Source organism: Heteronotia binoei, chromosome 5 (assembly GCF_032191835.1).
Source record: "Heteronotia binoei isolate CCM8104 ecotype False Entrance Well chromosome 5, APGP_CSIRO_Hbin_v1, whole genome shotgun sequence".
NCBI classification, from domain to species: Eukaryota; Metazoa; Chordata; class Lepidosauria; order Squamata; family Gekkonidae; genus Heteronotia; species Heteronotia binoei.
Genome location: NC_083227.1, coordinates 63,745,403 through 63,758,639, shown reverse-complemented (window position 1 = coordinate 63,758,639; position 13,237 = coordinate 63,745,403). Strand labels below are relative to the sequence as shown.

At 45.6% G+C, this 13,237-nt stretch overlaps 1 protein-coding gene across 3 annotated transcripts in view; it reads right to left on the bottom strand.

Moving 5' to 3' along the window:
* CHL1 (cell adhesion molecule L1 like) overlaps positions 1-2,136 on the bottom strand; it is a 307,464-nt gene extending 305,328 nt beyond the window's left edge. For all 3 annotated transcript variants that reach the window (XM_060239564.1, XM_060239566.1, XM_060239565.1), the window contains exon 1: positions 2,047-2,136. The gene's annotated coding sequence lies outside the window, so the exon portion shown is untranslated. The remainder of the gene's footprint in view (positions 1-2,046) is intronic.
* Between the last annotated feature and the right edge of the window lie 11,101 nt (positions 2,137-13,237).

Sequence of the window (13,237 nt, the reverse complement as noted above, 5' to 3'; positions counted from 1 at the left end):
AGTTGGTTTGACCCATTCTTGGCTGCTCACATATCATGGTATGGCAGTGCTGGAAAAGGCAACCCTTCGTACCTGTCCAGAATGATATGTGAGGAACATTGAGTTAATGGCAAAGAAAGTGCACTCCGTCATCATTGACGAAATTAATGTTTCTGGGTACTTCAGTCTGTCTGTGGACGCAATGCCTAATCTTTTGCATGTTGACCAACTGAGCGTGGTGCTCAGATACTTGAAAGATGGACAGCCAGTTGAACGATTTATCACATTTTTGGAATTGCAAAACAACACTGGTGAAGCTATGGCACAACAGTGTTGAAGTACTTATGTGATGATTGTAAATAGGATTTTGCTAAATGCAGAGGGCAGTCATATGACAATGCTGCCAACATGTCTGGACGTTACAATGGCATGCGGCAAAAACTTTTGGATGCAAATCAGTTTGCCATTTATGTACCCTGTGCAGCTCATTCACTAAATTTAATTGGATGAAGTGCTGTGGATTGCTGACAAGTTGCAGTAGATTTCTTTTCCACTGTGCAGCTGCTCTACACATTCTTTTCAGCCTCAACTGCTCGGTGGAGAATTTTCAAAGATTGCAGTGGAAATGAAAAAGTGTTGAAATCACTTTCAGACACTAGTGGGAAGCACATGTTGTGGCAACTGCAGCAATTATCAACTCTTTCTTCAAGATTCTGGAAGATTTGAAAGATTTATCAGATGACCAGCTGCAAAAAGGTGACACTAAAAGAGAGGCAAAGAACTGGAATTTGTGTTCATGCTAAATTTTTGGAATGAAACTTTAGAAAAGTTTCATAGAACAAGTCAACTTCTTCAAAGTGAAAATGTGATCTTGCAAACATGTGCAGATTTGTATTCATCATTGGCAGACCAGTTGCACACATCAAGAGATGAGTTTGAAAGATTTGAATCACTTGCAAAGGACATGCTCCCTGATGTAGAATACAAAGCAACGCAAATGCTTAAGCATATAAGAAAAATAATGCCCAACTATGGAAATGCACCAGAGGTCATTCTCAGTGCCAGAAAAATTCTGTATCTCCACCTTTTTTGTAATTGTTGAAAAGTTAGAAATGGAAATGAGGAGACGAAAGGTGTACACTGAAATAGACAGATTCTCTTGTCTGACAGATGTTCCTAATGCCACCCAACAAAGTGATAATTTCCAATTATCAGAAAGTGAAAGGTACTCAAAGACTTGTCAGGCACTCATTGATGCTTATCCAGATGACATGAGCAACACTTTGTCTACAGAGCTTCAGCAGTTCCAGTCATATGTTCTTCATAAGTTTAAAACAACCAAGAAAACCTTTCACTCACATGGAACTTCACAACACAATTACAGAAGACAAACTAGAGAGTGCCTTTCCAAATGCTGAAATTGCCTTAAGGATATTTTTAACATTAATGGTCACCAACTGCACAAAAGAGAGGTCTTTCTCACAACTGAAACATGTTAAAAAAACAAATAGATTAGTTATGCTTCAAGAAAGACTGAGCTCACTTATATTAACAACTGAAGCAGACATTCTGAGAAGTATTAGTTTCGAGGATGTTATCAGTGATTTTGTGAAAATGAAATGTAGAAAAATGCTTTTCAGGTCATGAATATTGGAACGTTGATACATTTAACTTGTGAAACATTAAAATAGATGTTGTATTGCATTTTTGTAGAACTTTATGTAGCCCAAACTTGGCTTAGTTTGTACAGTATATTGTGTTATCATATGAATAAATTTTTATATTGCTGCAACCTGCATTGTATATCTGGTCAGGAAGGTCAACAACTAAAATAGACTGGGTCAGTGTGGAAAGGAGGGGGGCATCAAGATTGGTCAGTGCTTAGGGCACCAGTGAGCCTTAATCCTCCCCTGACCAGGCATAAAACATAGGTAGTAATGAAGTATAGTTGTTATATAATATTCATTATATATATATATATATATATATATATATATATATATATATATATATATATATATATATATATATATATATATATATATATATATAAAGAAATATTCCTACCAGTAAATTCAGCTCCTCTTTTCTAATCTTGTCTTCGATGAATTCTCAAATCTGATTCATTCTGCTCACTTCACAGCAACTTCAGACAAGCTGAAACATATAAACAATAAATGAGACAATGATGACAGCCTCACATCGTTACTCTCCATCTTTGTATGTGGCTAGTAATGACTGTAATATGAGTAACAGCTATTTCAATGTATTTCAGTAACTGAGATAATAGAATCTACAGTTCTTGACTTTGGAATCAAAGTAATACTGGCTCATAGACCTCTTTAAAAGGAAAGAGAACTATAATTGGGCTACAACAGCGGCTTTGTGCAGGCTGTTGAAAGCCTGCGTGGTAGTCTCTGCCAGCCATGTGATGGAAAAGCACCCATGACCCCTTCATAACACAGGGTAGGATTCTCTGATCACTTTTTAGAAATAATCCAGAATTTGGAGAGTTTTCTCAAACTGACTTTCACCTGCTTGCTCCACACTTTCTGAGTTAGAGGTAATTGTTAAATAATATTGGTTTTAGTGAGATTCTAGCAGGATGTCTCTATAGTAGAGAATCAACGAACACAAATCAAAGATTAAAACAACAACCCCAAAACATTCATAAAGCAATGTGGGGACATTTAATCTTCCTGGACATACTGTACAGATATCAAAATAAATGTGGCACAAACAAAAATCAAAGAGAATATACAGTGCAAAAGCACTGTAATTGAACTAAACAAGAAATTAAACAACTTTTTCATTATAGATTCAGGTAGGGTAGCCATATTGGTCTGAAACAGCAGAACAAAGTTGGATTCCAATGGCATTTTTAAGACCAACAAAGTTTTAGTCAAGGTACATGGCTTCATGTGCATGCACACACACTTCCTCAGATGCAATGAAACAAAAGTTACAATCCATACATATAGGAAGAATGTGAGCAGTAAATTAGCATACAATATAATGAAGATGTTTATCACATTCAAGGACCAAACAGGAATAACAAGCTTAGTTTATATGGTTACCATTTGTTTGGTTTTAATTCCAGGGGGAAACGTAGTGAAGGAAATAAATATGCCAAAACTGGACACTGATGGGCAGCTGTATCCTTATTTGTGGAATGCTGAGAGTAATTAACAGAGACCCTCCATCTATCTCCTCTTAAGCATGGAGACAACTTTACAGCATCTTCTTTGAAGTGGGGCAACTGGCTGTGTAGAGTAGGAATGGGCACAATAGAGGTTCATGAAAGTTTGTGGTGTCTCACAAACCACAAACCTCCTTGAAACTTTCCATTTAACAAAAACTTCTGAGTTAACTTGTGGAAGTTATGCCACCACTGTAGTGTGGCTTGGAGAAGGCATTTATAAAGACCACAGTATTCCTTAAATGCCTACTCCAAGTCCTGCTCCCAGTGCCAGTGAGGCAGGAATGGAAGGGAAAATATGTCTTTAAAAGGTCAAATGGTATTAGAATTGCACCCACGCGAAAAGACAGGTGGAGGGTAGAAGGCAGCAGAACTGCCATGACGCGATAGATGCTACACTTCAGTTAAAACAGGAAATAAGAGCCGAACCGCAAGGAGTTAGAAAACAGGAAATATGCAAGATATGCTATGCTTGAGTGCAAAAAGGTGTTATGTTAACAGGGAGTAGCAAATGCTGGCTGCCCGCGCTGGAAATTGTGAGATGAAAAGCTATTTTAACCTGCCCACACTGACATTTGAAGGTATAAAAACTCTGTGTAGCCCTTAGAGGGGCGCTTGACTTCTTTGGGTCGCTAGACCCGGCTGAGTGTGTCGGCGTCGAAATAAACCAGTCTGCTTCACCTGTCCTCGGAGCTGGTCTGTGTGTGTTTTTCCTGCAACATTTTCTAGTGCATTGTGCTGCCGGGAAAGGGGGCCAGAAACCGCCACAGGTGGGCAGGTCCTTTAGACCTCCTTGGCCCTTGGGTCCGCCAGCCTCGTGCTGCGGAACTCTTGGACATTGACTAGGCGCCACAGTCCTTTTGACCGAGTCTGGCTTCCTGACTTCTGATGCCCCGATCGTCCAACGACCTTGGCAGGAGGCTAAACCAAACCCCTGGGAAAATCCTCCAGAGGTGAGTATCTGTAACTGGGTTTCTGGCCACTCCCGTTTGGAGTGAAGAGGGGCTTGATCACTCCCTATATCCCAATCTTGAGAGCGGATCAGAGGGATTTTGCTCAACTAATGGTGATAAGGTTTTGGGTTTGGAATTTGTGGTTTGCATGTGTGTGTGAATGAGAGGCAATCCAATTGCCAAGTGAGTCTGGACTCCTGATTTATTGCATTTCCCAGCCGGGAGACCGCGCTGGGTCAGGAAAAGGAGGAAGCAATTGGAAAGGGCACCCTTTCTGTTCTGGGGCACCAGATCCCTTACTGGTGTCCAACCACCCTTTACCCCTTGTGTTCAGTTGTCTTGTCTGTCTGGTACTACAGAAGGGAGTCAGTCAGGACCCATGACTCCACTGGAGTACAAGATTGCTCATTTCAAGGAAATTTTTGTAGGAAATCATGGTGTTGAATTGACCCTGGGGAAACTCCGTACACTCTGTGAAATACATTGGGTAGACCTTGATGTAGGATGGCCCATGGAAGGCTCTTTTGACTTTGAATCCTGTCACCAAGTTTATGAGGCAATCGCTTTACCCCACCACCAGTCCGATCAGTTTCCCTATATTGACTGTTGGTATTCGGCTGTTCAACATCCCCCAAAGGGAGTTAGGAAGGGCTTAGTAAACCTTCAGAAAAGCAAGCCGCTGGTCATCACAAAAACCTCCCAACATGGGGGGTACATCATGTTGGTGGCTACAGAAGTTCAGAGGCCATCTATTGCCTCCATGCCCAGGCCACCTCAAAAGTCCGAGACCAAGCAGCAGTGTTCCACCCCTACAAAGCCGGCCATCTTGCAAACTCCGGGAGATCCTGACCCAACTGAATGGCCAGAACCCCCTCCTTCAGTCCTCGCTCCTCCTCCCCCTCCTTATGTCCTGATGTATCCCACTCTGGGGGTCACAGGGGCCGCAGCCAATGAGCCAAGAGCTATGGCCAGTGCCCCCACAGAGGACGCACAACAAGCCCCCCCTCCCAATCATCTATCTCGGGTACTCTTCCTGGACACTTGGAACAAACTACTCAGGGCACCCCGAGGAGTTCCTCTTGTCAGGATACAGCCTCTCTTGATTCATTGAATGAAAGGATGCCAATTACCTCAACTCCGATCTCACATTCAACAATCCCTAGCACTGAAGGATCACCCATCCTTGCTACTGGAACTCCCCTCCGCACTCCACTGCCATCATCAGTCAGGCAACATATCCAGGATAGTTGGTCCCAGGCACTTGAGACCCAGACACCCTCCCAGTCACCACCCATAATCTCACTGCCCACACTAACAGTCTGAGCATGCCGCAGGGTTTCTTCCTGGCGCCCTACATCCAATTACAACGCCCCAGTATATGACCCCAGCTGGTGAGGTGAGAGGAGGAGAATGGTGATATGTCCATGTCCCGTTCACCAGCACTGACTTGTTTAACTGGAAAACCCAAACTGGCTCCACGGAAAAGCCCACTCAGCTCACAGACCTGGTCACAAGTATTGTAGCAACCCACACCCATACATTCGCTGACTGCCAACAACTCCCGTTGAGCCTGTTTACCACAGAGGAAAGTGGGTGCATACTAAGGCACTGTCAATGCATAGTGAGAGGCCGTGCTCCAGAGAGGCATGCCAACCCCGAACAATGGGTGGATGCCCGGGTACCTCAACAGAACCCAAGGTGGGACCCAAAAAACACCAATGACCTTCAGAACCTTCAGCAATATCAACAGTTGCTGATAGAAGGCATGCGGGCGGCTACCAAAAAGCCAGTAAACGTGGGCAAGTTAAATGAAATGTTCCAGAAACCCGAGGAACCTCCTGGAGAGTTCCCGGAATGGATCATGGAGGCATTTAGAATCTATACCCCTTTTGACCCTGAAGCCACTAAGAACCAATGTATGGTTAATTCGATTTCTGTGTCCCAATCAGCCCCAGATATATGAAAGAAGCTCCAGAAACAGGACGGCTTTGCAGGAATGAACATTTCCTAGCTTTTCGAGATTGCCCATAAGGTCTTTGTCAATCAAAATGCAGAACAAAAACGGGACCAGAAGAGGGAGGGCGAAAGAAAAATGAAACTGAAGGCAGACTTTCTAGCTGCAGCCCTAAACCAATATCTAGAAGAAAAGAAGGTGGCCCAATTTGCTGCAGCCCTAGATCAACCACCACCTCCGGCTTTTAAAGGCCTACCAAGGCCACAGGGCAGTAGGAGAGGAAACCTTGGAGATGGCCTGGCGAATAATCAGTGCACGTTTTGATGGGAATTTGGCCACTGGAAAAATGAGTGCCCGAATAGAGGCAGCCTGGGGTTGGGCAGCCGGGGACCCAGCAGCCAGAGTCAAATTCTTGATACCGTTAGCTACGGCCTCCGGGCTCAGGGACGAAGGGAACGAGGCAGAACCTGAGGCCATGGACGAGTCTCTGACAGCCACTATGTGCGCCCTGGCCCAGAACAGAACCTGGAGATGGCAGGGGCAACAGGCTGGGATGGGTGTGAAGCATAGGACAGACAAGGCTCACCCATTGGGGGCAAGATTACCCCTTTCCTTGTCGATCCTGGGGCCACACATTCAGTAGTGACCGAAAAGACGGCTCCCCCAACAAACAAAAGATCTGAATTATGGAAGCCACTGACAATGTACAACTAAGACCTTTCCTTAACAAGCAGGCAGCCATCGTGGGTGGCCACGTCATTAATCATGAGTTCCTGTACATGCCCGAATGCCCATTGCCCGTTAGGAAGAGACTTGTTGTCCAAGTTAAGGGCTCACCTATATTTCAAAGACTCTGGACAGTTGGTTTGTGAGTTTCCCAGGCCGACCCCTGAAGTCACCCCACCCCCGTGGCATGAGTACACACGCTGTGACCAACGACTAGATGAATGGGCTAGGATGGACAGTCTGGGACCAGATGGGGTGTATGAAGACCCTTGGTGTCATGAGGAAGCCTATGTCTTAGCAGTCCCTAGAGAAGAAGAGTGGTGCCTCTACCAGAATTTTGTTGTCTGCCCAGTTACTGAAGATTGGATAATTAGGTTTCCTGGGGTGTGGGCAAAAGACAATCCACTAGGCAGGGCACGCCATCATCCTCCCATTCTGGTGGAACTCAACCCAGGGGCCACCCCAGTCAAAGAGCGGCAGTACCCCCTGCCCAGATGTGCTATAGAAGGCATCCAAAAGCACCTAGACCGCTTACTGGAACATGGTATTCTGGTGGAGTGTCAATCAGCCTGGAACACCCCCCTCCTCCCAGTCCAGAAGCCTGAGACCACGGATTATCACCCAGTCCAGGATCTCCATGCTGTGAATTCCAGAACGAAGACCATCCATCCGGTGGTGCCTAATCCCTACGTCCTACTAGGACTCATTTCGGGAGATGCCTCCTATTTTTCTGTCCTGGACCTCAAAGATGCCTTCTTTCGCCTCAGATTGGTCCCTGTCAGCCAGCCTCTTTTTGCTTTCCAATGGGAAGAAAAGGACACTGACTGGAGGACTCAGTACACTTGGACCAGACTCCCCCAAGGGTTCAAAAACTGCCCCGCCCTGTTCGGAACCGTCCTCAGTCAAGACCTTGACTGCCTCCCAGTGTGACCAGGAGAGACAATCTGCCTCCAGTACGTTGATGATTTGTTGATAGCAGCCAAAGACCTAGACACAGGTCAAGAATATACATCAGAACTATTGCAATTTCTTCTCGATGTGGGTTACAAGGTTTCCCAGAAAAAAGTGCAACTTTGTCAGCTGCAGGTTTGCTTCCTGGGCTTCCAGATTTCATATGGGACTAGGGCCCTGGGCAAGGAGCGAAAAGAGGCAGTTTGCGCCATCCCCTCCCCAATGAACTGTAGAAAGTTAAGACAATTTCTGGGGGCCATGGGGTTCTGCAGAATCTGGATCTCAAATTTCTCAGTTCTGGCCAAACCCTTGTATGAAGCCACAAAGGGGGGAGAATTGGCATCATTCGAGTGGAGCGCGACCTGCGAACAGGCTTTCCAGACGATTAAGAAGTTGCTCCTTGAAGCCCCAGTCCTAGACCTTCCAGTTGCAGACAAGCCCTTCACCCTGTACGCACATGAACAGTTGGGGGTTGCCACTGGGGTTTTAACCCAGGTTCTGGGATCTTGGCAAAGAACGGTAGCCTACCTGTCTAAGCAACTGGACTCTGTAGCTATAGGGTGGTCCCCTGCCTGAAGGCTGTGGCGGCAGTAGAAGAGCTAGTGAAAGAGGCTGACAAACTCACATTTGGATAAAACATTGAAGTCAAAGTCCTCCATTACGTCCAGGTTCTGCTAGAGCACAAAGGAAATTATTGGCTCACCAACACTCAAATGGTGCAATACCAGGCAATGATGTGTAAGAATCCTTGAATTAAAATCACTCCTGTCTCTGCCCTCAATCCAGCCATGTTACTACCCACCTCTAGTGAGCTGCCGGAGCATGACTGCATTGAAACGATGGACACTGTTTTCTCCAGCCACCCAGACCTAAAAGATGAACCCCTGTTCCTTCCAGAGGTTGAATATTTCACAGACAGCAGCAGTTATATCGATAATGGGGTCAGAAGAGCCGGCTATGCCATGATCACCCTAGAGGCAGTAATAGAGGCCAAAGCCCTGCCCCAGAACACCTCAGCACAGCTGGCAGAACTCATTGCTCTCACAAGAGCTCTGCTGCTGGCAGCAGACCTACGAGTCAATATTTATACAGACTCCAAGTATGCTTTCATGACGCTACATGCACATGGGGAGCTTTATAAAGAAAAGGACCTCATCAATGCCTCAAGGAAAGGAGTAAAATATGGCAGAGAAATTTTAGCCCTATTAGACTCAGTCTGGGCCCCAAAAGTGGTAGCTGTCATGCATTGCAAGGCACATCAAAAGTCTCTCAGTCTTGTAAGTAAAGAAAACTGGAGAGCAGATGAGGCTATCAAAGCGGCTGCTATGAAGACACCCCCGCCTGAGGGCCAAGCATTTCCCCTTTTTCAAATCCCCTTGTCAGAATGGGACCCTCGTTACACTCCAGAAGAAGAAAGATGGGCCGCCGCCCAGGGACCTATGAAAAGTACCCGAGAGGGATGGATCCAGTTTCAGGACCACCACCTCTTCATTCCCCAGAGTGTAGCCTGGCCTCTCCTCCAGAGATTACATAACAGCACACATTATGGGAAAACAGCTCTAGAAGAATCAGTTCAACAATGTGCCTATGTTAATCGCCTCAGCACCCTTGCTGCCATGGCCTCAGCCAGATGTACAGTGTGTGCCAAAAACAATCCCCGTCAAGGTCCTCGCTTGCCCCCTGGAATTCAACCAGTAGGAGCCACCCCGTTTGCTTCCTTGACTGTAGATTTCACCGAGATGGTCCGGCCAGCACCGCTATCTGCTAGTATTCATTTGCACCCTGAAGCCTACCCAATTAGAACCGAAAAGGTTAGCGAGGTGGTGAAGGCTCCCCTGAGGGACACTATACGCAGATTTGCTCTACCCTTGGTCACTGTAAGCGATAATGGCCCAGTGTTCATCAAGAAAACAGTACAGGGTGTGTGTCAAGCCTTGGGCATCAGCTGGAAACTGCATTCTGCATATAGACTTTGTTCCAGCAAAGTAGAAAGGGCTAACAGATCCCTAAAACTGATCATGTCTAAATTATGCCAGGAAACTGGCCTCCCCCGGGTAAAGATCCTATCCATAGCCTTATTCAGGCTGCGCTGCCTGCCTAGTAAAAGGTCAAAAAATTCCCCCTTTGAGGCAATGTTTGGCCGTCCCTCACCCCTGATTATAAAACCACGGGGGGACCTGGAACAATTTGGTAATTTAATCACACAACAGGAACTGAAGGCATTGGGTAGGGCTATAAATAAGATTTCTGACTATGTGCAGGAGAGCCTCCCATACCAAGTGTTCACTCCCATACATTCCTACAAGCCAGGGGACTTTGTCTGGCTCAAAAGTTGGAGAGCCCAACCCTTACAGCCAAAATGGAAAGGACCTTATGTGATGTTGTTAAGTTCCCCCACAGCTGTTAAGGTTTCTGGAATTGCTGCATGGATCCACTGGTCTCACCTAAAACCAGCTGCTGAATCCTGGGCAGTACAGCCAGTCCCTGGGGAACATCTGCAGCTCCGGTTCTAGAAAACAACCCCTGGTCCCAGCCCACCGGAGGCGGCTGGAGGTCACGGACAGCATGCAACCCCTGGTCCCCAGCCCACCAGAAGCAGCTGAGGATCACGGACAACAGCTGTGATCCTGACTGCAGTCCTCTGTTCCTGTTACTCCAGAAGCTAACAGGTCTACACACAGGCAAAAACGAAGGAGAGCCAGCTGATACTGGTTGCTGTACTTATGGCTATTATAGGTGTGTGTGGGGGGGGGGGGAACCCACCAGACCCATGTGAATATTGTTTAACTACTACCCTAAGCAGTGGAAAAATTACCCAAACTCTGGTTTACCACTCAACATACCAGTGTAATGGGATGCATGCAAATCTGTGTGTTTACCGCAACACATCCTATCTCATATGTAACTCCCAGGGGGAAATCGCCTGCTATGAACCCCAGGTAATCACCATCCAATCGACAGTGTCAGTCTACTCATATATGGGAGGACTATGGGAAGACAGAGACCCACCGGTTGAGAGCTCCCGCTTGCTGAACACCAGTATCTCCATTGAGTCAAATGTGGTTCAAGTGTGTTTTGATGTCTGCAAGGCTATCCGTTTGAGCAAAGGAAGTCACAGAATATGTGCGGCTGGCTGGGAAAAGGGCTATAGGGTAGAACAAAAATATCTATACCAACTGACCAGGGGAGGATACCATTATTGGTACACGGGTACCCCACGAGCCCTACACACTGCCATGGTAACACAGGGATACGTGCATGCGGCAGCACTGTTTTCCCCCTGCCAGAACTCTAGCTGCAAAACAATGACTGCAACCCCATGTGTCTGATATAGAGAGGAAGGGTTAAAAAAGGAAAAGCAGCTTCAATAGTGGGAATTGGGATTGATGGGATGGGACCCGTATGCAGAGGTAGTGATCGTTACCCAGGGACGTAGGCCCCCTTCTAAGAAGGAGTACCGGGTTCATATAACTTTTTTTAAAGAAATGAGCACCGTTATTGAAGTGCCTCCAATTACCAAAAACCTATTCATTGATCTGGCTGAAAGAATAGTAACCGAACTTGGGATAAAGAACTGCTATGTGTGCGGGGGTACCAATATGGGCAAGCAACGGCCCTGGGAGTCCCGAGAATACGACCTCATCAACATTAGCTCAAATCCAAGCATTACATGGTCCCACAAAGAGCGGCCCAACAGATGGGTCCTCCAAAACCGAATAGTGGGACATCTTGCTTCATCCAGCTGCCATTCAGTCCATTTGGGCTCCCAGTGGGAGATCTAGCATGACAGACTGGCTGGGTTTATAATGGCACAGAGAGTAAAAGGTTCCAAGATTTTAGAAATTCCACAACTCCGGAGCCTGCCAACCCCTTTAATAAGACTTCTCAGGGCTATCTGTTCCAGCTATGGGAAGACCCCTGTAATGCTACCATACTGTGGCACACCCCAGATGCTCTGTATTGGGTGCGTGGCAGCGCGCCATACAGCCAGTTACCCCTTAATTGGACTGGGGCATGTGTTTTGGCATCTATAAAACCCAGCTTCTTCTACTGCCAATTAAAATGGGAGAAAGGCTGGGGTGCCAATGTATGAAGAAGCCGGTTGAGTCAAGAGAGATGTGGGGTCGACCCTACAGACTGGGAACTGGAAGGATAATGAGTGGCCCCCAGAACGGATTATACATGACCCAGCCATGTGGGCAGCAGATGGAACCTGGGGCTTTAGAACTCCCATATATATGTTAAATCGCCTTATTAGATTGCAAGCTGTTGTAGAGATTATAACCAATGAAACATCATTAGCATTGAGCCTATTAGCTTCACACTGCAGTATACCAGAACCACTTAGCCTTAGACTACTTGTTGGCAACCGAAGGAGGGGTGTGCGGAAAATTCAATCTTAGTAATTGTTGTCTTCAGATTGATGAAGAGCCACCCTGAGCCTGCCTTGGTGGGGGAGGGTGGGATATAAGAATAAATTTATATTATTATTATTATTATTATTATTATTATTATTATTATTATTATTATTATTATTATTATTATTATTATTATTATTATTATTATTATTATAGGAAAGTCAGTGAGGAAATCACTGAACGAATGCAGAAGCTGGCTCATGTCCCTGTTCAAACTTGGACAGGTGTCATGGATGCAGATGGGTGGATGGGGGGCATGCTTGGAAACTGGAGGAGTATCTTATTAATGATCGGTTTAGGGTTCGGAGACCAGTTAATTTTGCCCTGCCTGCTCCCCCTTGTGAAAAGCATGATCACTGATGTAAAAGAACTTCAGCCTGTTCCGGTCATGTTCTTGAGGGAAAGGGAAAGTATATATGCAAATACAATAGATGCCGAATATCTGATGCCCCTTGAGGATGATGAACCAAGTAATGGAAATCCATGAGCCCATAAAGCAGGGTGACCAGACTCCTCTCTTTAGATCCAGAGAGAACTCTGGAAGGGGGGGATAAGGCAGAAATGGGAGGGGAAATATGTCTTTAAAAGGTCAAATGGTATTAGAATTGCACCCATGTGAAAAGACAGGTGGTGGGTAGAAGGCAGCAGAACCACCATGACGCGATTGAGGTTTGTGAACCATTAACTGGGCTCAGTTTTGACAAATTTTGGTTTGTAATTTGGTTTGTGCCTATTCCTGATATAGATTATCTCCCGTCCCCAGACCAAAGAAATGCATTCCAATCTACCATTCCAAATTACATTACATTCTACTATTATTTATGTCATAAACTACTATTCTAATCTACTATTTAAAATAAAAAATGAAATGAAATGAAATAAAGAGGATGTATGGCCCTTGTTGGACATTGGTGAGAATGTAGATGTAAAGACTGAATGAGGTTAGCATATATAGTAGATAAGAAACCAATATCCCTGTTAAGTTCTGGGGATTCCATTGTTCTGAGTATTTTAATAACTTGCAACTCAGCAATTTCCCTGTTCCTGAGGTTGCTTT